Source organism: Equus quagga, chromosome 10 (genome assembly GCF_021613505.1).
Source record: "Equus quagga isolate Etosha38 chromosome 10, UCLA_HA_Equagga_1.0, whole genome shotgun sequence".
Lineage (NCBI taxonomy): Eukaryota > Metazoa > Chordata > Mammalia > Perissodactyla > Equidae > Equus > Equus quagga.
In genome coordinates, this window is record NC_060276.1 from 90,348,767 (window position 1) to 90,372,408 (window position 23,642).

Genomic DNA, 23,642 nt, shown 5'->3' on the forward strand with positions numbered 1-23,642 from the left:
CACGAGCTTTTCCCAACTCTGGCTCCGATGCGCTTTGCAAGCCAAGTTAATGCCACTGTTTCCACAACATCACTTCCTCTGCAGCGTGAGAAAAGAGGAAGAAAACTCGCTATGTGACTCTCCTTTTCCCCAAGGGAAAGCACAAAGCTGTTGGAAACAATAAAAGCAGCCCTGTGTAAAGGGGAGACTTTTGTCTGTGCAGTCAGGGGTTGCTGCGCCCGCGACTTCCTGCGGGGACATTCGGCAGTTTTGCAGATAAATAAATGTTCACATTCAGAATGACCAGCCTAGAACACTTTTATGAGCCTTTTCTCCTCCCCAAGCTGTACACAGATAATAAATCAAATCAGCATCCCGAACCTCCAGTTCAGCATCACTTGTCACCAGGCCCCCCTGCACAAGGGGTAAGTGAGTTTCGGCAAGGCTGCTCTCTGCTACGACCTGGCCACGTGGGATGGAAGTCTGTGGCCTCCTTGGAAATCACCTGATGCTTCCAACCTGGGCTGGCCACAAGTTGAGGTCACAGGGTCCTGCTGGTCCCTCCAGACCAGGCTGTAAAAGAAGAGGCCAAAAGCCCAGCCTCAGAATCAAGATTGGGTTGTTACAGAGAAAATCAACGTTTTCATTTCTTGGTTAATAATTGTAGGAACGTGAGCCAAAATAGACAACTGTCAGAAAGAAAGACAGAGAGGGGCTGGCCCCGTGGCCGAGTGGTTGGGTTCACGCGCTCCGCTGCAGGCAGCCCAGTGTTCCGTTGGTTCGAATCCTGGGCGCGGACATGGCACTGCTCATCAAACCACGCTGAGGCAGCATCCCACATGCCACAACTAGAAGAACCCACAACGAAGAATATGCAACTATGTACCGGGGGGGCTCTGGGGAGAAAAAGGAAAAAATAAAATCTTTAAAAAAAAAAAAAAAGAAAGAAAGAGAGAGAGGCAAGGAAGGAGGGAGGAAGGGAGAGAATGGAGGGGAAGGGAGGGAGACAGACTATATCAATAATCAGAAACAGAGACTAGGCATTTTCCTCCTCCATATTCCGCCTAGTACAGTGACTTACACCGAGAGCCATTCAACAGATGTTGGAGGAATCAAATTGGAAAGGCGAAAGTTCACTTTCAGGTAACTTGAAGTGAAACTTGTCCTCATTTCAGGTTGCCCAACTAGCGACCTAGAAGAGACAACTGGCTAGGTCTAGAAAAGGAGGGGAGGAAGATAACAACGTAGCATAAAAGTACATTGTACTGGATTATCTAAATAGAACAACTTTTTAAAAATCATATCCTCTCTTGGGCCACCGGAAGGAGCAGGACAGCACAGAACACCAGTGGCAGCTCTCCAAATTGCAGATGTGGTCCCACTGATGAGCATCTCAGAGCTGTTGGTTAAGGTAGACTACTGCCTTCCGAGAGGTGTGACCTCACAGCTGGTGAGGGGCTGTGACTTTGAAGCAAGCTGCACGGACGGTGGTGCTCCTTATGTGGTCCGAGAATTAAAAAATAAGCACTGAGCTGCAAGCCACGCTCCCCTCACCCCACCACCACCCGCCTGTGGAAGGGAAGCCAGTGAGCCATGTTTGGTGGGTATACACTCCTTTCTTGCTATATGTTCAGAATCACTTCAAATGCAGTTCCAGGCTGCCTGACCCTGAGCGGAAGCCTACAGAGAAGGAACAGGGTGGGGAAAAAATGGCTGAGACCAAGTAAAAGCTGCTTTGGGTATGTGCCCCAGCAAGTTCAAATGCTGCCAGGCTGATTGGCTGAGGAGCAGGGGTGGGAAGTTCATATATTTTTGAATAAGAGTTTCCTGTTACCTGCAAACATTCAAAAAACAGCTAGAGGTTTTATTAAGGTAAGACAATCCTCTTAGAAGGAACAATGGTTGGCGCTGTTTTCTCTAAACTCACTTGCCATCCATGATTCTGTCAATCACTTATTCAGACACCCATTCCTTCCACTAATATTTTTCGAGTGCCTCTGTGCCAGCCACAATGTAACGTACAAAATATGGAGCCATCAAGCGAACACTAAGTTTCGTATTGTGGGTGGCTCTGTGATTCCAAGGTGAGCGCTATAGCATAATGGTTAGCCACCCGAGGCTCTGGAAAACCTGCGTTCAGATTCCCACTAGGTCATTTAATTAGCTGGGTGACTCTGAGCGAGATACTTAACTGACCTTTGTCTATGCCTCACTTTCTTGATCTGTAAAGTTGGAGGGCTTGTCAAGTACTTAGAAAAGAGCGTGGAAGTCTGAGCTACTATTTTTTAGAGCGATACCTCCACCCCAGCTCTGCTGGGTGCCACAGCCCACCGCTTGGTGGTATTTCGGAGGCTGCCCGGGCGCTCTGCTGCTGGGCCGTGACCCTGGAAATCGGGTCAGACACTAGTCAAGGCGGCATTTGTGTGTGTGTGTGTGTGTGTGTGTGTGTGTTGGGAGGAAGGGGGGCTTTCTTTGCGCGCGGCTGCCCGTGTTTCCCCAAGGCCTCCGGAGAGTCTAAAAACTCACTTCGGAGGAGAGGAAGGAGCATGAAGTGGCTCTTTCGATCTGAGACACCCCCTCCCGGAGAAATCACCCCCTCCCCCCAGCCCAGCGCGGAGTGAAATCTTAGAAGCCGCCGCTGCCGGGTTTCAACGGAATGCCGGAGTCGGTAGAAGCCGGAGCTGGTCCGCCCGAAGGTCAGCGAGTTGTTTTGAGTTCTCGTACCCGGAAGGGGGGGGGGGGGCAGGGAGGAGAGGACGCCAGGGCCCGAGAGACCCCGCGTCAGAGCAGAAATTGTTTGTGCTCCGGAACAGGCAGCTCAGCGGAAGCCGCGACGGGGGCGGGTCACGTGCTGCGGTGGCGGCGCAGCTGGCGGGGGAGCCGGGCTGGGACAAGGGCCGGGCCGGGCCGGGCCGGGCGGGGGAGGCGCGGGGCGGCGGCTTTCGCAGCCGAGGGTGGAACCGGCGTCCGCGGGGCGCTGGGAGCGAGCGGCGCCCCGAGCGCGGGGCGAGGGAGGCGCGCGAGCTATGGAGGGACTGGTGTGGGAGCCGGGGTGCTTGGAGCTCCGCGTGGTGCGGCACAGGCGGGGCGAGGGATGGCTGGGCGGTGGCGTGGGGGTGCGGCAGTGGTCCCCCCGGCAAGGGTGGCGATAGCGGGACTGACGCGGAGCCTGCGCGGGCGTCTGAACCCCGAGAATGGAGGCGCGGCTCTTGTAGTCGCCGGCCTTCTTTTCTTCTTGCACGCAAATCCCGGAACGACCGGAACCGCCATCCCTGCCTGCGTCCCAAGGGCGCCCCATTACGCGTGGGGGAGGCTGCATCCAGCGGGTCAACTCCGGGCGGGGATCGGCTAAGGCCGTGGCCAGGCAGGGCTGCCGAGGTGGCTCCGCGGAGGGTACCACGCACACGCCTCCTCCTGCCCCGGAAGAGCGGGCGCGGGAAGGCGCGGGCCATCTCTGGGGGCTCCCCGGGGTTGTGGGAGCCGTGCGGGGCCGCAGAGCGGGAGAGGGTGCTGTAGAGAAACCGTCAGCCCCGCCTTGAAGACAGGGGTGGGCCTCGTGGCTGGGGGTGAGGAGACTCACGCTTCTCCAAAGTGGCGCGCGCTACTCCAGCGTGGGAGGGAAAGGACACAAACTTGGCCATCCGCCAGAGCCCTTGAGGACGCCTGACTTTGGTCTCCCCCCCGGAGTGGCCCGAAATGGCCCCCCACCCGGAGTCCATGAGGTTCAGGTCCGAGGCCTGGAAGAGTGGGGGAGTGTGGTCAGGCCTCGGACGGAAAACCCACCCACGTTCCTCTCCGATGCCACGCGGGGAAGCCGGGGAACAGTCGTCTCGCAAGGTCTCCCGCGCCCCCCCTCCAGTCGGGGAAGGGGGGCTTTTCCAGAGGTGGGGGCAGGGGAATGGCCTTGGAACCGGGAGTGGTGCCAGTTCCTTTTCCCGAGACCCGGGCGCAGGACGCAGGAGAGGGGCGCGGGCCGCCGGCGTGTTGGAGTCCCCAGAGTGGCGGCGCTTTGCCTGCTGCGACGTCTGCTGGGAGTCGCGGCAGCGGGAGCTGTGCAGAGTCTGGGACGACGCGAGACGCCATTTGCATCCCCCCTCCCTCCTGCAGGTTGGCGGGGGCGGGGGTGTCGCCCGCCGCGGAAGCGTATTCCTGGCAGTGACACTGATTAGATGCTGTGTCGGTACGTGCACAGAATCGGGGTGGGCCTTCACCTCTCCTGTGCGCATACACTTTCTGTTGGAAAAGTTGCGGGGTTTTTTTTCCCCCACTCGCCGCACAGCTGCTGTCTCCAGGGCGGAATTAGGCGAGCACGTTTGCTCAGCCGGAGGGAGAGAGGATCGCGCCGGCGCGGGGAGGCCGCCGGCCCGGGCCGCGAAAATCCAGCCCTGGCTTTGCGTCGAGCTGCTGAGTGCGGCGCTTACGCGCGCCCGGCCAGCCGAGGCCTGGTTTCCATCTGCCCCTTTTGCCTCCGTGTTAAGTTCGCCGGGGAAAACCCAATGATCCGTGCAGAGCCCCTCGGAGGAGGACCCCCCCCCTCCCCGCCCGTTTCTGACCGATGGAAAAAATGACAGTGTAGGTCAGAGCAGCCTGCCCGCGAGTATTAATGCGGCCGCCTCCGTTCCCGGTGCTTGGGGAGGATGGGCGCCTCGCCAGGAAACCGCGAAAGGAGGAGCCACCAGGGCCGCCTGCCCCTTCCCGGGCTAGAAAACGTGGATTCTTAGAGAGACCAGACAAATGGGGTCAGAGAGCTGCGGGAACTTAGCCCATCTAAATACAGGTTGTCCAGGTATCTTTCAAGCAAAATCAATCTTTTTGTTTTTAATCAAGTACACGTTGAGTCAGTTAAAAAAGACTGTCAGAGCTGGTTAATTGGTAGATGAGAAGCTCGCGCCCTGCCTGGTATTAAACGTGTGTGCAGGAGGTGCCAGGCTGAGCACGATGTATCTTGGCACAGCCCGTGTGTGTCCTCAGAAGGCGCGGTCCCCTTTGCACTCCATCATCAAGGACTTTTAATGTAACTCTAAAAGGGGATTTATTTTGGTTGTAGTTTCTATTTGGGGGTTGATGACTCCTTGCAAACTCCTGCCTGGGGTTGTTCGTACTTAGTAGTAGATGGCCCTGAGTTTTGGCTTTTATAGCCCACGTTTTCCTCTTGACTTTTTCTTTTCCTGCGTACGTGCTGCTGGGTGCGGGGAGCACTCCCCCCTCCCCAGACATGTGCTGCCGCCGCCCCCGGACTCTCGCTTGCGCACCACGCGGCCTCGGAGGAGGGGAAATGTGAACTCTCCGGGTGGCGCTCGAGAACTGGAATTCTGACTTAGGGCTGCGGGTTTTGTTTCGGAGGCTGGCCAGCAGCGGCTTGGGGACCGGTGGCTGTGAAGGGGAAGCCCCGGAGGTGACCCTGAGGCTTCGGGAGCAAACCTGGAGGCTCCCATGTCTTTGTCTTTCGCGGGGCAGGCAGCCTGGCATGCACAGTTCCGATAAGGATCAACTGAGAGCAGAGTGAGAGCGCACCGCCAGCACATTTCAGTGATTAGGCGAAGGCCGGCAGCCACGTAAGGGAAAGGCCATTTGCGTTGTCTTTGAAAAGGAAAAGGCTGTCCCACCTAATGAATTATGAGTGACCTGGGAGAGGCCAGGCCTCCTCAGGCCCTTCTTTGCCCCAACACCTCCCCATGGGGCAGGAGACCCCATTTCAAAGGAAATGGAAAGCTTTTTGAAATGAAAAATCCGACTGATTCTGTTTACATAAATCGTGTGCATTTGTGTGTCCCTAAAATAAGGCCCAGTGACAGCCCAGGGACACATGCCCTGGCTACAGTACACCCCCCAGAGGATGTGGCTTTTGCGCAGGGCCTCCAAGAACTGATTTATAGGAGGTGGCCTTGAGCCATTAAAAAGGGTGTCCTGGAAAAGTCCCCTGGAGGTCCTCTAAACCAGTGCCTTTTGCCCAAGGCCTCAGGAAGAGGGTGGATAATGATGCCTGAGCCCTGCCAGGAGCTTCCCATGAAGCCAGTCTAAATGAGTGCCATTAAAGCACGAGTCCCCCTCTGCATTTCCACCACACACACAGGCCTGTAAGGGAAAGTCTAGTCGAGACAGTTCCAGCCTGTATCTGCTTAGCGTTTTTGTGAGTGATAGTGCCCTTTCCACCCTGCCACACCCAACTCCATATAGGCTTCGGGAACTTTCACCTGGATGGTTTCTTACCCTCACTCCATCCTAAGGTAAGAGAGTACCAAATCCTAACAGCAGACACGTTGTGGCACTACACACGAGGACGTTTCTAGGCGCTTTATGTATTAACTCATTATTATTCTCAGAACAGCCTTCAGTTAGACACTATTATTGGCCTCGTTTTACAGATAAAGACACTGAGGCCCAGAACCGTTAAGCGGCTTGCTCAAAGCTGCACAGCTTGGGATAGGGCAGGGATTGCCCTGAGGGGGGGAGGGACGGAGGAAAGGCTGTGCCATCTCTCTAGCACTGTGTAGTGAAGGCCAGCTGTTTGGGGAGTGTTCCGAGGGGACTGCCTGGGGCCCCCACCGTCCAAAGGAAAAATTTCCGGCAAGAGAAGAGAAGGCCCAGCATTTGGCTCTTATTTTGCAAAGTAAGGTTCCGGAGCGTCGCACAGAAGCACGTTATTGTGGCTCTGTGGCTGAGAAGGGGTCAGGGAAGGCAGTGCAAAGGCCCCTCGCCCCACCTCGCCGCACAGCATCCGGCGTTCACGTCCGCCGGAGGTGACTGGGGGCTGGGGACAGCCTATTGCCGAGGAACTCCTTATCGCCGAGTGTCAGTGGTCCTGGGAGGCGGAGCTAAACGGCCGCCTGCGGGGACGGCTGGGTCACACCAGTCCCTGAGCTCCAGGCGCGTCCCCGGGCTCCTCCCGCGGAGCTGGCCTGACGCCCGGCAGCGCCTTCCGCAGCTCCGGGCTCCCCTTCGCTTGAGCCGCCCGCCCTGGGCACCGAGCCCCACAGCCGGGGGCTGGAGAGGCCAGCTAGTCAGTCCCGGTTGGGACGGCTGGTTCCGGGTTGCTCACGCTCACCCTGCCCCCCTAAACACTCGTCCCCCTTTCCGGGCGCGTGCACACACACAGACACACGAGTTCCAAGTGCGCAGCCCGCCTCCGGGGCCTCCGCCTTCCCTTCCTCCTCTCCGCTCGGGCGCTTCGGGATCCCGGGGCGGCTGTGTGCCGCGCCAGGAAGAGTCAGGGTGGAGGGGCCGCGCTGCCCTCCGCCTCCCCAGCGGCCATGCGCACGCTGCCACCCCTGGGGCGTGCAGCCAAGCCTGTGGATGCCAGCCCCCTCCGGGAGGGGGCCGCGACTGGCAGGAACCTGTGCGCTCTGTTTCATGATGGCCCGGGGGTCAAAGGGGAGAGCCAGGCAGTGGGGCCTGCGTGAATGGGGCTGGCGATGAATCTCCTCTCTCGCAAAGGCTGGCTCGGCCTCCGGCACGGCTAGTAGAAGTCTCCCCTGCATCCCGTACTGGCTGCAGCTTGACGTCCCTGCGTGCCCGGGCCGGTGTGGGGGCGCGCGGGGAGGAGGGGGGCGCGTGGGGGTGGGGGGCGGTTCGTGGTCCCAGGCGGCGCCGGACGATCAGATTCTCTCCTCAAGCTTTGCTTTTAGCTCTCAAGGACCCACGGACCCCGCTGCCCTGGCCACCGCCCCGCCGGGGCCCGCCGAGGGGCAGGCTGGCCGACCTCGCCGCCCTTGCGGGCGTTGAGAAAGGCTCCGTGAGCCCGGGCCGGCCGCCGAGGCGAGGGAGGGAGCGCAGCAGCCCGCGCGCCTCAAGGCAGAACACACGCCTTTCCCGGAACCTTGAAACCCAGGGGAGCTGCTGCCATCTTCGCGTGACGAGCAGCGAGACGCCGGTGATTAAGTGTTTCTTTCCGGCTCCCTCCCCGGGTTGCGGCTCTCCTCCTTTGCACAGGGCTGGAAGAATAAAACCTGGGGAAAAAACGCACGGCTGCGCTCTCCACTCGCACTCCGGGGCCGTGCTGGTCTCCCACGGGGCGTCTGCGCGGGGCGCCCTCTGCCCCCTACAGTATGCCTCGCCGAGGACTGAGGCTTGGGGGTCCAGGGCCACATGCCTCAGTTTCCCACACACAGTTTTAGCAGCTCTGGACCTTCTGCCGCCTTGGCCCAAATCTGGGAGTTTCACAGGGAGGGGGGACACATTGCCGAAGCCACCCGACCCCCAGCTCTTCTCCCATGAGGATTAAACCCTAACATAGGAATCCCCCACCCACACCAGGGACTAATCCTGCCGCCCCTCCTGGGATTAAGTCGGCTCACAGGTCCATAAAACATTTCCGGCGCGGCCAGAGGGTCTGTCTGCAGAAACACTTTAAAATTGTCCTCCCGGGCCTGGAGTCGGAATTGACCCGGTGGAGGGAAGTGAGTAAACAGACGGTTGTAAGAGACGATCCGTGCGATTTGCAGGCTGTAGAAGGAACTGCCTAAAATGTGGGCTGCCTCAGCCGGAAAGGTGGCCTGGGTTCCAGTCGATACATCTCAGAAAAGGATGCAGCATTTACTAATGACATTGATCTAGAGGGAGGTGGAGGCGGGCAGGAGCCGGCGGGTTTCGCCTGGCTTCTGGCCCCCGTCTAATGAGGACGCCTAGATTCTTGAAACTCCTGGGGCTCAGTCCCCTCATCTGGACAATGGGAACAATAACACCCCGCCCCACTCAGGTGGGATTCTGAGGACCAAAGTGTTATAAAGCGCTTGGTAAACGCGGCAGGATCCTTCCACTTCACTGCGTTCACGTTCAGTCTCCTACCCCAGAAAACACAGTGATTTGCTGATTAAAAAACAAAACAAAGTGAAATTCAGCCCTCACTCAAATCCATGCAGGAATGTACGAGATAAAGGGACTCCAAGAGCAACTTAATATTTTGAGCCTTCTTTTCTTTTACATCACTTCAAATTAAGTTTCCGAAGTAATGGGAGAATCTTTGGAATGTGCTAAGAAAAATCCCTGTCAAAAATTGGGGGGTTAAAGGGGAAAGAAAAAAGACCTCTAAATTGGGTCAAACCACATTTTAAGGAGAAGAAAAGTGGATAAAGAATATAAATTCCAAGTCGCATCCTGGCTCTGTACCCTTCTGATAGTCTGGGGAACAGATGCCATAGCCACTCTGTCCCCCCAGGACCCCGGAAGTAGGCCCCGACTCAGGTTTGGTCAGCTAAGTGCAAGGCGACGCTGGCGTTCAGACTGACAACAGGGACGAAGAGCAGTCATTTGCTTAAAATGAACATCAGAAGAAAGAGCTAGGCCTCCCTCTGCGTCCAGAGCTGCTGAAACTGTGTGTGGGAAGGAGCGTCCCGTGACCTCCTTCCCCGCAGATGGACTCACGCGGCGTGACCCGCCCCAGGTGGCGCCCAGGCGCGCTGGGTTTAGGGCCCCAGGCTGCGCTTTCACCCAGCCTCGCCGATTGCGAGCGGGGGCCTCTGGCTGGACCGCCCACCGACCTTCCTCTCCTCTCCCTTCCCTGGCCTGAAGCCTCCGGGCGGGGTCAACTCGCCTCCACCCCACTGCCCCTCGGGCTGCGCCCTCCCCTCCCTGGCACCCAGCCCGGATCCCGAGGCCTCCTCCGCCCCGCCGTCCTCGTCCTTCCCCTCGTGATTCATTTAGCAGCGGTGCAGAAAGCCTGTTTACCTCTGCAGCCCAGGGCGACTCGATCTGCGTAAAAAGCCCTAACGCCAGCGCCGACCAGTAGGGGGGGATTGTCCTATAGATTATTTCTCCTCCTGGGTTTCTTTCTTTCTTTTTTTTTTTTTTTTTTTTAAACCAAGAAGGCTCGGTTGGGGGGGGGGTGGGGTGGCGTGTTGCTGCTGTTTTTTAAAACACCGTATTTGAAAGAGAAACAAAAGCCACACAAAAGCCGTTTAGGAGGTACCAAGGCTGTTTTTACATATAAAAAGTGCAGCGAATACCAAGGGGCCTCCAGCAGTGATAAACTAAATGGTTGGCCGATTTCGACAATTAGCAGTTAATCTGTTATCTGCGATCTGCAAACAAGTTTTGAGGCTCGAAGGACACCGAATTCCTGTTCCAGTCGACAGCGTTGTGCTGGGATCTGTTGGGCACCTCCGATGCTCTCGGTTTCTCTAAGTGCGAATCTAGCTGCCGCAAACATGGGTTTCCCGGGTTGGAGGACAGACTGGAGCCTCGGAAAATCCACTTGGACAGCCGAGGAGCCTTCGCCTGCATCGCCCCTTGGGCCGAGTTGGTCTGGTTCAGATTTCTCCGAATTGGCTTTTGCCCCCTAATTTCGCAGCCCCTCCTAGTTTTGCACGTAGTAGGCCTCTAACAAATGTGGAACGAGTGGCAAAAACTAAAGTGAAGCTCTCGCCCTGGAAGGCAGCCTGGTTCGCGGCCTCGCCCTCGGAACCCCATGCCGGTGCCCAGGGGCCCCTGGCCGCCGCCGCAGCCTGCGCGCAGCTTCGCCCTGCGCGGGCCGGGGCGGGCGGGGGAGGCCGGGAGGCACGAAGCGCCTGGAGCCTGCACGATGATAAATATTGCGCAGACAGCCCATAAATAATTTGCATTATGTTCAGCTGACAACGCAGGGCGATTAATTTTAATAGCTACATATTTGCCTGGGCTGCTGCTTTCGTAGGCCCGGTAACGAAAGGCGAGAGGCCGCCCTGGCTCCGTGCTCGCGGTCCCGGAAGGCAGCCTGGAGGTGCGGGAGGGCCCGGCGCGGCGTCTCCTCCGGGCAGCCCCCCGGGGAGCTCCAGCCCCTGGGCCCCCCTCTCGCCCTCCGCGCTGTGTAGGGGTGGGGTGCGCGCGCGCCGCCGGAGCACCCCCGGGGCCTCGAGCAACAGGAGCCACCATAATGACACCGCACATTTGTCTGTATGGGGAGAGCCAGTCGTGGACCAGGAGACCCTCCCCGAGGCGATGCGCCCCACCCGGACCAAGTCCGGAGTGAACTCCGGAGGGGATTTCACGTTGCAGTTGAAGGGGGGTGTTAGCCGCCGCCAACGCGCCGGTAGGCCCCAGCGTGGCAGAGGCTTTTCCGCCCTCGGGACCCCGGCCAGGGGCAGAACAAAGCCCAGCTGCCCACGCGTTCCCTCCGAGCGCGTCCTCTGTCCTGCCGTCCCACGCCCCGCGGGAGGCTCCCCTAAAATGCTTCCCGAGCTCCTCGATTAAAAGGACCGCACACATAAAGGACGGAAGAAAGGGTTTGGAGGAGCTCTTAAAAAGAGGGGGCGGGGAGGGGAGCGCAGCGAGGAAGGACACCGCGCAGCGGCCGCCGCGGTCCGGTGGTGACCGGGTGCGCTCGTGTGCGTGTCTGTGTGTGCGTTCAGATGACAAAGCCCCGCCGCCGCCAGCAATTCCTGGCTGCCAAAGCAAGGGTGGGGGAGGGGAAGGAGAGGAGGGGAGCCAGCGCTCGCGTAGGTAGCGGGGAATCGAAGCTTCCCGGGAGAAAGAGTTCATTCATGAGCTGGAGGAGGCCTCCTGGCCGGGCCAGGTGGAGCCTCCTGAAGCCAACACCTGTGTATTTTCCTTTTTGGAAAGGGACAAGCGCATCGATCATTACCATATTTTAATTGCCTTTCGCAAAGGTCATTTCTAATTATGGGTTGCGAGGAGGGTAGACCTTTATTATCTGTGTGTGTGTGTGTCGCCGCTGAGACAATGCGCCCAGGTCTTATCGAAATGCCAATCCGAGGGTGTCCGTGCGCGCCTGCGAGGCGGTCACGACGTGCTGGATCCACGCAGACAGACCAGGCTGCGCTCACAATAAAAGCCAAGCAGGCGGCGAAGGGCCGCGCAGACCCACGGGTTTTCTTTTTAGAAACGGTGGTGCGAAGAGACTTGACAATAATAACACGCAGCAGGATTAAATCTGGGCGGGAATAAGAAAATGCAATTTCGTTTCTGGAACCGCGGACTGTGTTTAACCCATCCGATCCCCCAAGAGCTTTGTGTGCCCACGTGGAGTCCCGCGCAGGGACAAGTGTGGGGCACAGAGCGGCTTGGGACTGCCTGATGACGTTCCGCGATAGCCACTTTATTTTAATATTAATCTCTTCCTTTAATTCAGCATGGTTGTCCGTTACAGTGACGTGGCATCCTTAACGATGTCTGTTTTATGAGAAATGATACCCGGCTAGTTGAAAAGCAGAAAGGAAACACTGAGGGTTTTTTAACTTTTAAAGGTCTGCATTTCTGCGGAAACCCTTGAGGCAGAAACCTATTTTAACTTCGTCTGAGGGAGAAGAGCAACCCGAAAGGTTGGAGGGTCAGGGGTTCTTGGGAAGGTATTTTGGAGATGAGGGAGCGGAGATCAGTGAAGAGTCGCTGGTCAGAGGTGGGCAGCAGCCCCTCTGAACTTGACTTTCTCAAAGGAGCTGCATCTCTGAGCTATCACGCTGTTGCTGGGAGTCCCGCCTGGCAGAACCAGAGGCTGGGGTCAGGAGCCTTGGAGCCTTGAAGGGTTTTGTACTGGCTCTGCTTCCTGCCTGCCCCCCACACCTGGCCTCCTGGCCTCACCAGCAGCCAGCTCTGCCCGGAGGAAGGCAGAGCCAGATGACTGGTCCAACCCCCAAGAGACCGCCTGGCTTTCTCCTCCCCTGTAATCAAAACCAGATGCACTTAAGCGCCTTTCATCAGAGGAAGCCCGAAGCCCTTTAACAGGCTTCAATAAAAGCCTTGCTAGGGCCTACCAGCCTGCTCAGTGTCCAGCCCCTGTGCCCATTTCCCAGCTGAGGAAGCCTGGGGCTGCAGTGAGCATCCCTCTCTTCCCCTGGGGCCCCAGAGGCCAAGGATGTCCACCCAACCAAGGCAGCTTCTCCAGGCAGGTAGGGTGTCAGGATGCCTGCTAGGCGGGTGGGTGCAGACCCTGTTGACAGGAGAAAAAGAGACAGGCGTGGGAGTGAGCCACCAGCTAGCGCCTAAGGAAAGACGAGAAGAGTGGCCTTGTGAGAAGAAACCAGAGGGGCTAAGAAAAGAGAGGTGGGGTGGAAGGGCAAAGATGATCAAGACAGTCAGAAGGGCTCCCTGGTACTTAGATTGTCCCCATTCAGAGCCCCTGTCCCACTGTATTACAGTGTTTCCGTCTCCCCCACAAGCCCATGAACTCCCCAAGGGCAGAGACTGTCTTCTTTATCTTTGCAAGCCTGGCACAGGCCTGGCACGAAATACGGGATCAAAATGTTTGGGAGATCACAGGTTTGGTGGAAAGCTCTGGAACAAGATGCATCTGGGCTGAAGGTGGGAGCTCTGCCCCCAGTGGTTGTGTAAACTTTCCGAGCCTCGGTTTCCTTATCTGTAAAATAGGCACGAGAATGCCTACTTCACAAGCCTGGGGAAAGAGTAGATGAAGTGATTGCATGGGAAGCACCAGGAAGGTAATAAGAAGATTTTAATGAACATTGTGCCCTTGTTCTTGAAGGAGTGAGGGAGGGTTTGGGTGATATTGTTTGAAGTGTAGGAAGGAAGGTTCATGCAAGGCCCTAGCTGGATGTGGGTCTCTCTGGCCTGGAATTTGGGGTAGAAGAGAGAATTGCTTCTCAAATGTGTGCTCCAGGAGCCCTGCGAATCGCAGCCCCAGAACCCCACTGTCCAGTGGGGCAGGCAGCCCCCAAGCTGTGAGCTCGGGGTGCCGTGCCAGCTCTGGGGAAGGGCTCCCCTGTGTAGGGCTGACTTGCGGCTGAGCCCTGGTTGTGCACTGAGGGCCAGGCCGCCCCGGATGAGCAGCTGACAGATAATCCCAGTTGGTGCTGGCTTTCTGTGGTCAGGGGGAGAATTGTCCCTTTGGGCTTGACCTTTGCTCCCGTTTCACAGCTGTGTTTTATCTTTGGCAAGTTCATCCCTAGGCAGGGCAGGGGCCGGTGTTGCCTCCTTCTCTTTGCTGCTGGTCCCATCCTGGCCTGTTCAGTAGCTCCCTACCTCTCAGCCCTCACCCCACAGGCAATCCCGAATCCTGTTTTTCTCCACATTGCAGGTGCCGTGTTCTTTTCTCCTGCTCCGTGGCTGCCCTGCTTGCTGGGGGCGGGAGAAGGCAGGACGTGGGTGCCCCACATTCCCCTCCTCAGTCCCCTGCAGTCCAGATGACTTGCACCTCGTCCCCAGGTCTCCCCAGAGCTCAGCACTTCCCCAGGAGGGCTGCCTGGGCATCTAGCCTGTTGGTGCCTGCCTTGGGGGAGGAGTAGGGGAGGGGAGGAAAGGGGAGGGGAGGAGGGACAAGGCCCCAGGCACTGCTAGGTGGTTCTATGGGTATGGCTTAGCAAATGTGACTCCGAGTATTGTGAATGAAAACCCACGTGCCCAGAGTGTGACACAAGTGGGGTAGTTGGGGTCAGGGAATGAAAAGATGTGAAATTGTGGAGGAATTGGGAAGAAAATGAAGGAAGCTGACACTCCTTCCATATTCCATCCCTCCCATCGATGATGTGAGAACCTTAATGAAGAGGCAAGAAAAATGGGAGAGGAGAACATAGCTGGAGAGCAAAGGCGGACAGCTGGAAATGCTTGGCCCTCTCCTGCCCAGTGAACTGACTCCCTTGTGCAGCCAGCACCCATCAGGAGGGAACAACAGATGGGGTCCTTTCAACCCGATCCTTTAGCGGAAATGGGGATTCCATGAAGAACAAGACATTGCATCATCAAAGGTGGAGGATTCGGGTCTTGACCGAAAATGTCCTGCCCGCCACGCTTCTGTTTTTCATCCAGCTCACCTTCTTCCATGAATTTAGCAACATGTTATAAAACTGATCTTTGCTACTTACTATCCTGAAAATAAGGGTTGTAACAAGTCAGCTTCAAGGGAGCTGGCTCAGAAGCCATTGAATTCTGCTCGTGGATTCTGTGGGTCTGGAATTTGGGGTGGAAGGACTCAACAGCTGGGGGCTGGAATCGTGGAGGCTGCCTCAGCCGCATGTCTGGCTGTTGGCTGGGACCTCAGCTGTGTCCCATAGCACCAAAGCGCACTCTGCATATGGCCTGGGCTTCCTCACTGGATGGTAGCTTAAAGGGAGTAGGACTTGAAGTTACATAGTGGCAGCTCAGGGCTCCGGAAACAAGCATGCCGGCAAACCAGCCAAGAGCTGTGTCACCTTTTCTGACGCACCCTCGGAAATCACACTTGAAATCATTTCTACTCTAATCGACTGGTTACAATGAGTCACAACCTGCTCTGATTCAAGGGGAAGGGACATAGACCCCACCGCTCATTGGGAGGAGCCTCAAAGAACTTGTGGCCATTGGCAAAAAAAAAAAAAAAAAAGAGCTATGCCGGGTACTCTTGAGAGCTAAGCTTAATTAGCAATGGCTCTAAACAGAATAGTCTATGTTATAATAGGAGCTTGTGCCCTCAAGAGGCTGCATAAATTATATGGGGGGGTGAGGGAGGCAGAGCGCTAAAATTAGGCCAGGGTGAAAGAGCCATAAAGCAAATATGGATTTTATGAAAAATAGAAGATATTGAAGGCCAGCTCTCTCCGCGAGCTTGTGAAGTGTGGGGAGGACTGAGGTAGGACTAGGGGGTGGGATCCGATGGGTTTTAGGTCCTTCAGCATTGGAAGGGAAAGCAGATAGAGAACAGGACTGGCCATTTGTCTGCCGCCATCCTTCACCTGCCATCTTGGAGGGATCTGTGGGAACCCTTCGTCGCTCCAGCCAGCATTATTTTCACTATCTGCTTACAAATCCCGCCCCCCCCCCCCTTTTTATTCGACATCCAGATATCTTTATGTAGCACACGGCTGGAAATGTAGTCAATGCATTTTCTAAAAGAAGTATGGAAAAAATAATACATTAATAAGAAATTACTCTAATGCTTAATGTTTGTCTCCTGCCCCCAGGTGTGGTTTTAAATATCCAGCGTGGATAGTGTTGTGACTGAAAGCGACCGGGTACACCTCGAGGGCCCCAGGTTCCCATTATCCTTGTCTCTAACCCCTGAATGGAGAGTTTGACTTCTAATTTCATGCTAGGGGGTTCACAGGCAACATAATTGTATTTGCCTCTGCCTTTGATCTGCTATTTGATCTGCTATTTCATTGTGGCTCGACTAGGAGACAGAGATAGAAACGTGGTGGAAAAACATGATTTTGTTTTGCTTTGGAATTGGCAGTTATTATTTTCTCTGGCTCCCTTAATGTGACACACCTTCCCTAAATCTGAAATCTAATCATTTTCCCGCTTTTGAAAATCCAAAAGGCATGTGCACCCTCTGGCCTGCTTTCCTTTTCGCTCATGAAGATTTAATTTTCAGCAAGGCTTCGGGGCATGATGCTCATGTTTTAGATCTCAATGAAAATGGAAGTCCCAGAGTTAGTGGAGAACTGGGTGAACTCTGACCTACCTGTCCCTTTCCTGACCTCACCTCGACTTCTCAGGATGTACTTCGTGACTTCTCAGGATGTACTTCGTTCCCCCCAGCCTCCCTTCAGGTGATTTGGGTCTGCAGGGCCGACTGCTTCTATGCTGGAAACCAAAGAAACCCAGATTCAGCAGCAACCTTGTGGGTTGAACCGAGCAACGCTCAGAGTGGCCCCAGAAATAAGCTGGTTTCTCAGGCAGGGCCGCTGCGTCAGGGTGTGCAGTTTGTGCATTGCACAAGGTTGCAGCCAAGACAGGGAGTGAGGGCTGGAATTCAGGCCCAGGAGGGGCACCTTTCTCCAATTCTCACAAAGTCACCAAGTAGGCTAGTAGCTGTTCTGTTCTCAGGGCAGAGGAGAAACAGATTCTCTCTGTGATCAGGAAGAAAAGAGTTGGTGACACAGGGCAGGACAGAGGTCAAAAGGGCATCTTGGGAGCAGAGTGGGCCAGCCTAAGGCTGCAGACCAAGCCAGTGTTGACCCAGCAGGTTAGAGCAGTAGGTCCATTTTCTCGCTCTTTGTTTTGTCACCTCTCATCTGCAGAGTGTAATGTTCATAAATTACTGGGTCCTTTCTAGGCTTTATTTGGAGTAAAGAGAGAGAGAAAAAAAAAGATAGGGGTGTCACCCTACCTATGTGTCTTGCTCAGCCAGCAAGGTGGAATTTTGGTTGGGGGGTGGGGGGGTATGTTTTCTTTGGTTTTGAATGGGAAGCCTTTAAGGAATGCTGTTAACCCCAGGCCTGTATGTACTGGGTGCAGGCATTTGCGTGTAAGACCCTAACAGGTGGTGCAATCGAGTTTAACATCCTAACAAGTTACCTGTGAACTAAAATTCACACTAATGTGTAATGGATGCAGATAATTTGCATTTAAAAGTGGAGGATCATCCGGAGAAAGCAATTCCTAATCAAAATTAAGCAACTCCAAAGAGGGGGGTTTCTGGTATCAGCAGTAGGCCGGTGGGGGGAAGCCTTTGGAAGCCTCCTGAACAAGCCCTGTGAGCTTGCTCCTGTTCATTTCTACAGCGGACGGTATTGGTATTCGGAATTGCATAAATACTTGGAAAAGTATTTCCACAGTAGAGCCATAAATGGCTTGCTTTTCCCTTATAACCAGGAACGTATAGGCCAGGAGCCCCAAATCCTTGCACCTCCCTCCCTGTTTCTTTCCACACTTTGGGTCATTTCAGTTGGGTATGTTGAAGGAAGATAGTTTCAAAGGACATTAGTTACATCATTGTGACTGTTTGGGAGTTCTCAGAGTTTTATTTTTCTAAGTAGGTGTGTTCTTAATTGAAAAAATTAATTTGTGTTTGGCACAAAGGAATATTTGCCCAAAGTTTGTGAAGCCAAATATATGTAAAGGCTTGGTGCAAAAAAAGCAATTCCCTGGAGATACCCCCCCCCCCTTGTTCTGCCTGTTTCTCTGGAAGATACCATCATATTTCTAAGTAATATGGAGATGTGGCCTTCTCTTAAATCATCCATAGTGACTATCATCTGTTGACCTCCTAATATGGTAGAAGAGGATTTTAGTTCTCTGCAGCATACTTCCCCTCCCCCATTCTCACAATAGCACTCTATCATAATTTCTTATTAAATTCATATCCAGTGTTTACTTTGTGACCACATATATATTGTTTATTGCTGAGGCAAATGAGCTTGAGTGATTGCGTTTCCTTTCCCGCGCGATTTTTTCTTCCTGGAGTTAATAATTGCCTCGTTGTTTTATTTGCTTAATTTTCTTTGACCTATGACTGATTTTCCCACACTCTCCAGCCTCAGCACAAATCATCTTGGGAAAGTTTTCTGCACGTTCCCATCTTGGAGACCATCTGCAAATAAGCTGACCTTTTTTCTGTGTGTTGCTTTTTTAAATTCCCATTTTCTTTAAGTCTGAAACCTTTTTAGACGTTTTTAATCTTCCCTTTAGTTTTATTTTCTAAAACTTGTCTTTTTATAAAGCGTGGTGGGAGTTTTACTGATTTCAAACGGGGGTATTGTGTTTTGATGGACAATTGCATCTCTACCACCCAGCTAATGTCAGGAGCTGAGAAATGAATCCAAAGTTTCTGATTCTTGGTATTTTGCTTAGTTTAAATAAACTTTCACCATTTTTCCTAAACATCAACCTTTCAGAAGTGATGACTGTTATTCCCTGGAACCCTGGAACTATCCAGTGTTAGTAAATTTTTACCCTGCTCCCCGCCCCCAGCCCCCTGCCCCTGTCTCCCCTTGCAGAACTGATTCTAAGTTTTTAGAACTAAAGGTTATTTTTAAAATAGTTACTTGGCCCTTCCCCAGGCCATTTACCGCGGGATTCCTGCGCCTTGTTTGCATTCATTTCGCGTTGCCTTTTAATTGTGTTTAGTTAGTCATTTACAAGTCTGCCTTCCCACCTAGATTGTAAATTACTGGAGGGCCAGGGGTGCTTTTTAAAAAAATTCACTTTTGCACTTACGGATTCCCCTGGGACACACAGTGCCTAGCCCTTAGCAAGCGTCTCGATAAACGCATGTCAAAAAGTGGGCATGTAGAGTGACAATCTCCAATCGCGATCCCTTCAACAGAGATAACTTTCAAATCCTCTCTTGTTCCGACAGCGCCTTAGAACCCCTTGAACGGTGGGGACAGGGCTGCAGGCCGCGCCCCCGGGAGCTGCCTCCGCAGGTGGCGGCCGGCTCGGGCGGCAGCCCGGGGTCCGGGGTGCGCGGACGGCCGCCGGCGCGGGAGAGGGATCAAGTGTCGACTGCTGCAGGAGGCCGGGAACAAGAGGTCGTTTCTCGGGATGCAGAGCCGCGCTGGCGCTGCGGCGGGGGCGACTACCGGCCGCGCTTTCAGCAGGAGAGGCCGCCCGGGGCCAGGGCTCGGCCGCGCCCCGCTGCGCGGAGGGCCGGGCGGGAGCGGGCACGGCGCCCCGCGCGTCCCCGGCGGCCTGGGCACGCCCGCGCGGCCGCCTCGGCGCGGCCTGCGGCTCTGAGGTGCCACCGCCGGGGGCAGCGCCGCCCGGCTAAGATGGCGGCCGCGTGCAGCCCGCGCCCGGGGGAGAAGCAGGCGGCGGCCCCTCGGGAGCCCGTGCGCGCGGCCAAGCCCTCGGCCGGGAGGCCGCTCCACCTCGGCCCACGGGGACCCCGGAGGACCGAGTCCTGCGACTTCCGCAGCCAGGTCTCCCTGCCAGGAGCCCTACCTGGACGGACCTTAAAGGGACATTTTATCCCCCAGAATCCTGTTAGGAGGTAGGGACAGGCCTTGGCTGAGGATGACTGCCAGACTACACATGGTGGATGAGGAGCAGCGGGTACCAGTGTGTGCAGGCCTCACACCCGAGCGGTTTCTTCCGACCTTGGCAGCCTGGCCAGTAAGCCTTGGAACCCTTTTGGTGCACAACTCCACGATACCAGTGACCAAAGGTCGGGGATCGTGCCTGGGTAAGACACAGGGCCCAGACCTCTTGAGATCAGGAACGTCTTGGAAGGTCTGGTACCTCTGGTGGTGAAATCTGTATTATCTAGTAAAGGCTCCAGAACGTGTGGCGCCCATCGCATTTGCTCTGACATCGGTATGCGCACTGTGTAGGCTGCCGTCCTCCTTGGACACTCCAAAAGCTGAGGTCCAATTTACCAGAAATGGCGTTGATGAATGCGGTGCATTCTGAATGATCTCGCCTCGGGCTCAGGTTGGGAGGTCAGAAGGGCCCCCCTAGGGAGTAGCTGATGTAGGTAGAATCACAATGATAGGAACAGAGAAGTACCCGGAAAAGCTTCCCATTGCCCTTTGTAGACTGCGGGCTGACACCTCCCACTGGTTCAAGGTTCCATCCAAAGTTTGCATGTTGCTTATCAGCTCAACGTGAGAGACTGAAGGTGAACTTTTTGGTTTTGTTTTGGTGAAATAAAGTCGTGCTGCATAACGTTTGCAGCGGCTTGTATTCTTATGGAGAACGTGTCCTCCACCCACCCAGGCAGCAGCCACACCAGCCTTTCCCTCCTTCTGCAGCCCCTTTTTTAATTACCTCTCTCTTGCCCCAGTTTAGGCAGCCCCCACCCCCGGGGGCCTTTGTTCAAGTACAGCAATAAACCCGAGACTGGGCCTAAGCCTCCCTGGTCCTGACCTTCCCTCTAGCAGGTCTGGAGCCTGCCGGGCCCTCCTAGCCCCCCAGCTGATTAGGGCCAAGGACGCTGCATGTGTTTATGTGTGTTTTCTCCCATCTGCACACTTGTTGGTACTTTTCAGACAGACTGCTTCAGCAAAAGATAAATCGTATACAAGAAAAAGTTCAAAGCCAGGCCTCCACGAGCTGAGGGTTCATCCCGCCACCGAGCCCACCCTCCGATTTCTAAACCGTAGCCACCGCCAACGGGTTACCACTGATCTTGCGTCCACCGAATTCCTCTAGTAGCACCTGCCCAGGCGCACCCACCTCCAGCCCTGTCCTGCCCCTTGCCCTTCCTGGGAGGCGCAGTAACCATCAATGGCACGACAGGCGGCCAGCGGAGCTGGTTCGGTGACGACTCCCTGGAGACCGCCGCCTCCAGCGGCAGGCCCCATCTGCAGTGCAGCTGAACGAGTTAAGCTGCCCCCAGCGTGAGCAGCCCAGGATGGGGCCCGGACGAGAGAGAACCAGCGGGAGCTCCGGGCAGCCTCGGACTCAGGATCCCCTAGTTACAGAGCTGGGTGGACCTGACTCCCTGCTCTCGGAGGGCTTCGTGGGAGGCCAGGGAGACCCGGGTCAGGGGTTGAGGCGGCGACCTCGGAATGGGGCACACTGTGAAGCTGCGCCGGGGACCTTGGAGTCTCAGGGGGAATGCCCCCTCAAGGGTCTCCCGGGCGGCGAAGGCGCTTCTGCGCCAAACTAGCAGCGAGGAGCTGCAGCACCCGACCTTCTCAGACTCCTGCGGGCATAGATGAACCCACGATACAGGCCCGCAAGGGAGGTGCGGCTCTTTGGCAGCCCTAGGTGCGCTAAGGTTGTTCGCCAGCCTCCGGGACAGCCTACTCCCTCCGTGCCGCCTCTGCCCTCCGCCCTCGGGCGCCGGCGGAAACCTGGGCAGCGCGGGCCACCGCGCTGGGACCGCTGGGCTCAGCTCCGCGCGACCCCGCCTCGGCCTCACAAAGGCCGCGTGCGGCTAGGGCAGATGAGGAGCGGCCACGACTCTCAGATCTTTAATTACGCCCCACCCTTCCCCCCACCCCATCGCCGGCTTCCAGCCCTTTAATCAATTTCACGATATTAAATATTAATTTCTCGCCAGCTAGGCTTTCTCGGAGGAGGGGGAGGGGAGGGGCAGGGCAACTCCGAGGAAGGGACGGCTTTGTATGGTGTGACCCGGGTAGTAGGGCGCAGAGGACGCACCGGCTCTTAAGTGACCTGTGCCGGGAACTCGGAGCCACCGGGTCTGCGCTCTGCGGCCGGGGAACTTGGAGAGTTATGAACGCCGGGGTGCAGGCCTCCGGAAGGGGCAGCCAGGTGCGCCGAGAGTCACGGTGTGCTGGGCGTCCGCCTCCTGCTCCGCGCGTCACACCCCCCCCCCCCCAAGCTCCGACTCAGCCTCAAGCGGGCCCGCGGCGCGCAGCGATGATGGATCGCGCCTGGCGGGGGTGATTTGGTGTTGATCGCACATTATCACTGGCAGGTTGGACTGGTTGCTGATGGACGACTTCTAGCGGCGGCAGCAGCAGCGTCTTCAGACACCGCGCGGGGACTCGCTTGCTCGGCGAGGGTCTCTCTTTTTCCCCCAACCAACCCCCGCCGCACTTCCCGGCGTCAGGAGGACCTGAGAGTCGGCGCGGGGTCTTGCCGCACCCAAGGCTGCCCGCCCCCGTCTGCGTCCTGGTGTGGGCCGCAGGCCGGGCGAGGAGGGGAGCCAGGACGCCTCTCCCACTTCCTCCCATTCCTCCTTCCCTTGCCGCCTGCGACCCCCCTTCCTTCCTGCTTCCCCATCGAAACAGGGAGGGCCTGGGTCACTCGCCGGGTGGTTTCCCCGCCGCAGGGTCTAGGCCGCGGGGGGGTGAGCTCCCCCGCCTCGCAGCCCCCACCCCTCTCCCGGGGCTCGAAGCACCGCGGCGCTGCGGTGCGCCCCTCCTCGCCTCTTTTTCTAAAGTGCCTGCAGATACAAAAGCGGTTTCGTAATGCCTTCCGTCTGCGAGAGCCGGAGGACCTTGGCTGACCTTTCGGAAACTGATTGCAACTGCCTGTTAACAGCCCGTACTGACCGCACCGAGCGGAGCGGAGGACAATCATTTAAGTGACAGACGGCGAGGTGGCCTCGGCTCAGTCGAGCGGCCTGGTTAAGCCCGCCCCGCCCCTCCCCCCCAAGGCCCCCCCCCAGCCCCGGGCTCACTGCGGGCTGTGGCGGGCGCTCGGGCGGGCGGGCGGGGAGGACGCGCCGCGCGCGCGCGCGTGTGTGTGTGTGTGTGAGCGTGTGTGTATGTGTGCCCGCGATTACCGGCCGACGGGTTAACCCTTCGCCGAGCGGCCGGCCCCTTTGAGGCCGGACGCTGCCGGCTTAATCTGCCATCTGCAAAAGAGGAATAAAAGGGCCGCCTCTGCCGACTTTCCCTAATGGGTAAACTGTCCCCTCTCAGCGTGACCGGGGCTGCGTCCCTGCTGCTGCCGGGGAAAGATCCCGACCCTCGGCTCTTCCGGCACGTCCCCTGGTCCCCTCCTTGCGCTCCCTCCCTCCTCCGCACAGACACCGGCACAGGGACACGGGGACAGCTCGAGGGCTCCAAGGGCTCCGAGAGACTGGCGGTGCAGTGGACGTGGGTGTTCCCGGTGTTTTCTGTTTTGGAAACGAGAAAGGTTTGGGGGGGGGGGGGGCCCGCACTGGGAAGGCGAGGTGGGGGAGGGGAGGCTGGTGACAGGGCACCTCGGGCTGCGCTCGCTCCCTCTCTCGGGAGAGATCGCCAGCTGCTCTCCAACAGGCAGCGCCCTGAAATCTATTTAAAGAGAGGGAAAGGGGAGGAGAACAAAGGGGGAGGAGGGGGGCGGCGAGCGGAGCCTGGGCGAGAGCGAGCGAGCAGGGAGGATCCGCCGCTCCGCGGGCACATCAAGCGCTCACATCTGTACACTCCGCGATCGATGGGGAGAATGGATAATATTTGTCAGCTGCAGACCTTTCTCTTCCCGGTTCCCGGGGAGAGGAGGGGGCGAGGGAGGGGGAGGGGCGGGTAGACCAGGCGAGAGAGGCCGCCTCAAGGACAGCGTGCTTCCCGCTGCAGCCACACGGAAACCCAGAGCCATGAAAGCTCGGGGATTTTTCTCTTATTATCATTATTAATTATTTTTTATTATTCCACAGCAGCCAGCGAACGCTCGGCGGC

General features: G+C 56.7%; 1 protein-coding gene across 1 annotated transcript in view; it reads left to right on the top strand.

The window, feature by feature from the left end:
• The first annotated feature begins 2,208 nt into the window (after nucleotides 1-2,208).
• BCOR (BCL6 corepressor) overlaps nucleotides 2,209-23,642 on the top strand; it is a 114,957-nt gene continuing 93,523 nt past the window's right edge. The window contains exon 1 of the mRNA XM_046672954.1: nucleotides 2,209-2,675. The gene's annotated coding sequence lies outside the window, so the exon portion shown is untranslated. The remainder of the gene's footprint in view (nucleotides 2,676-23,642) is intronic.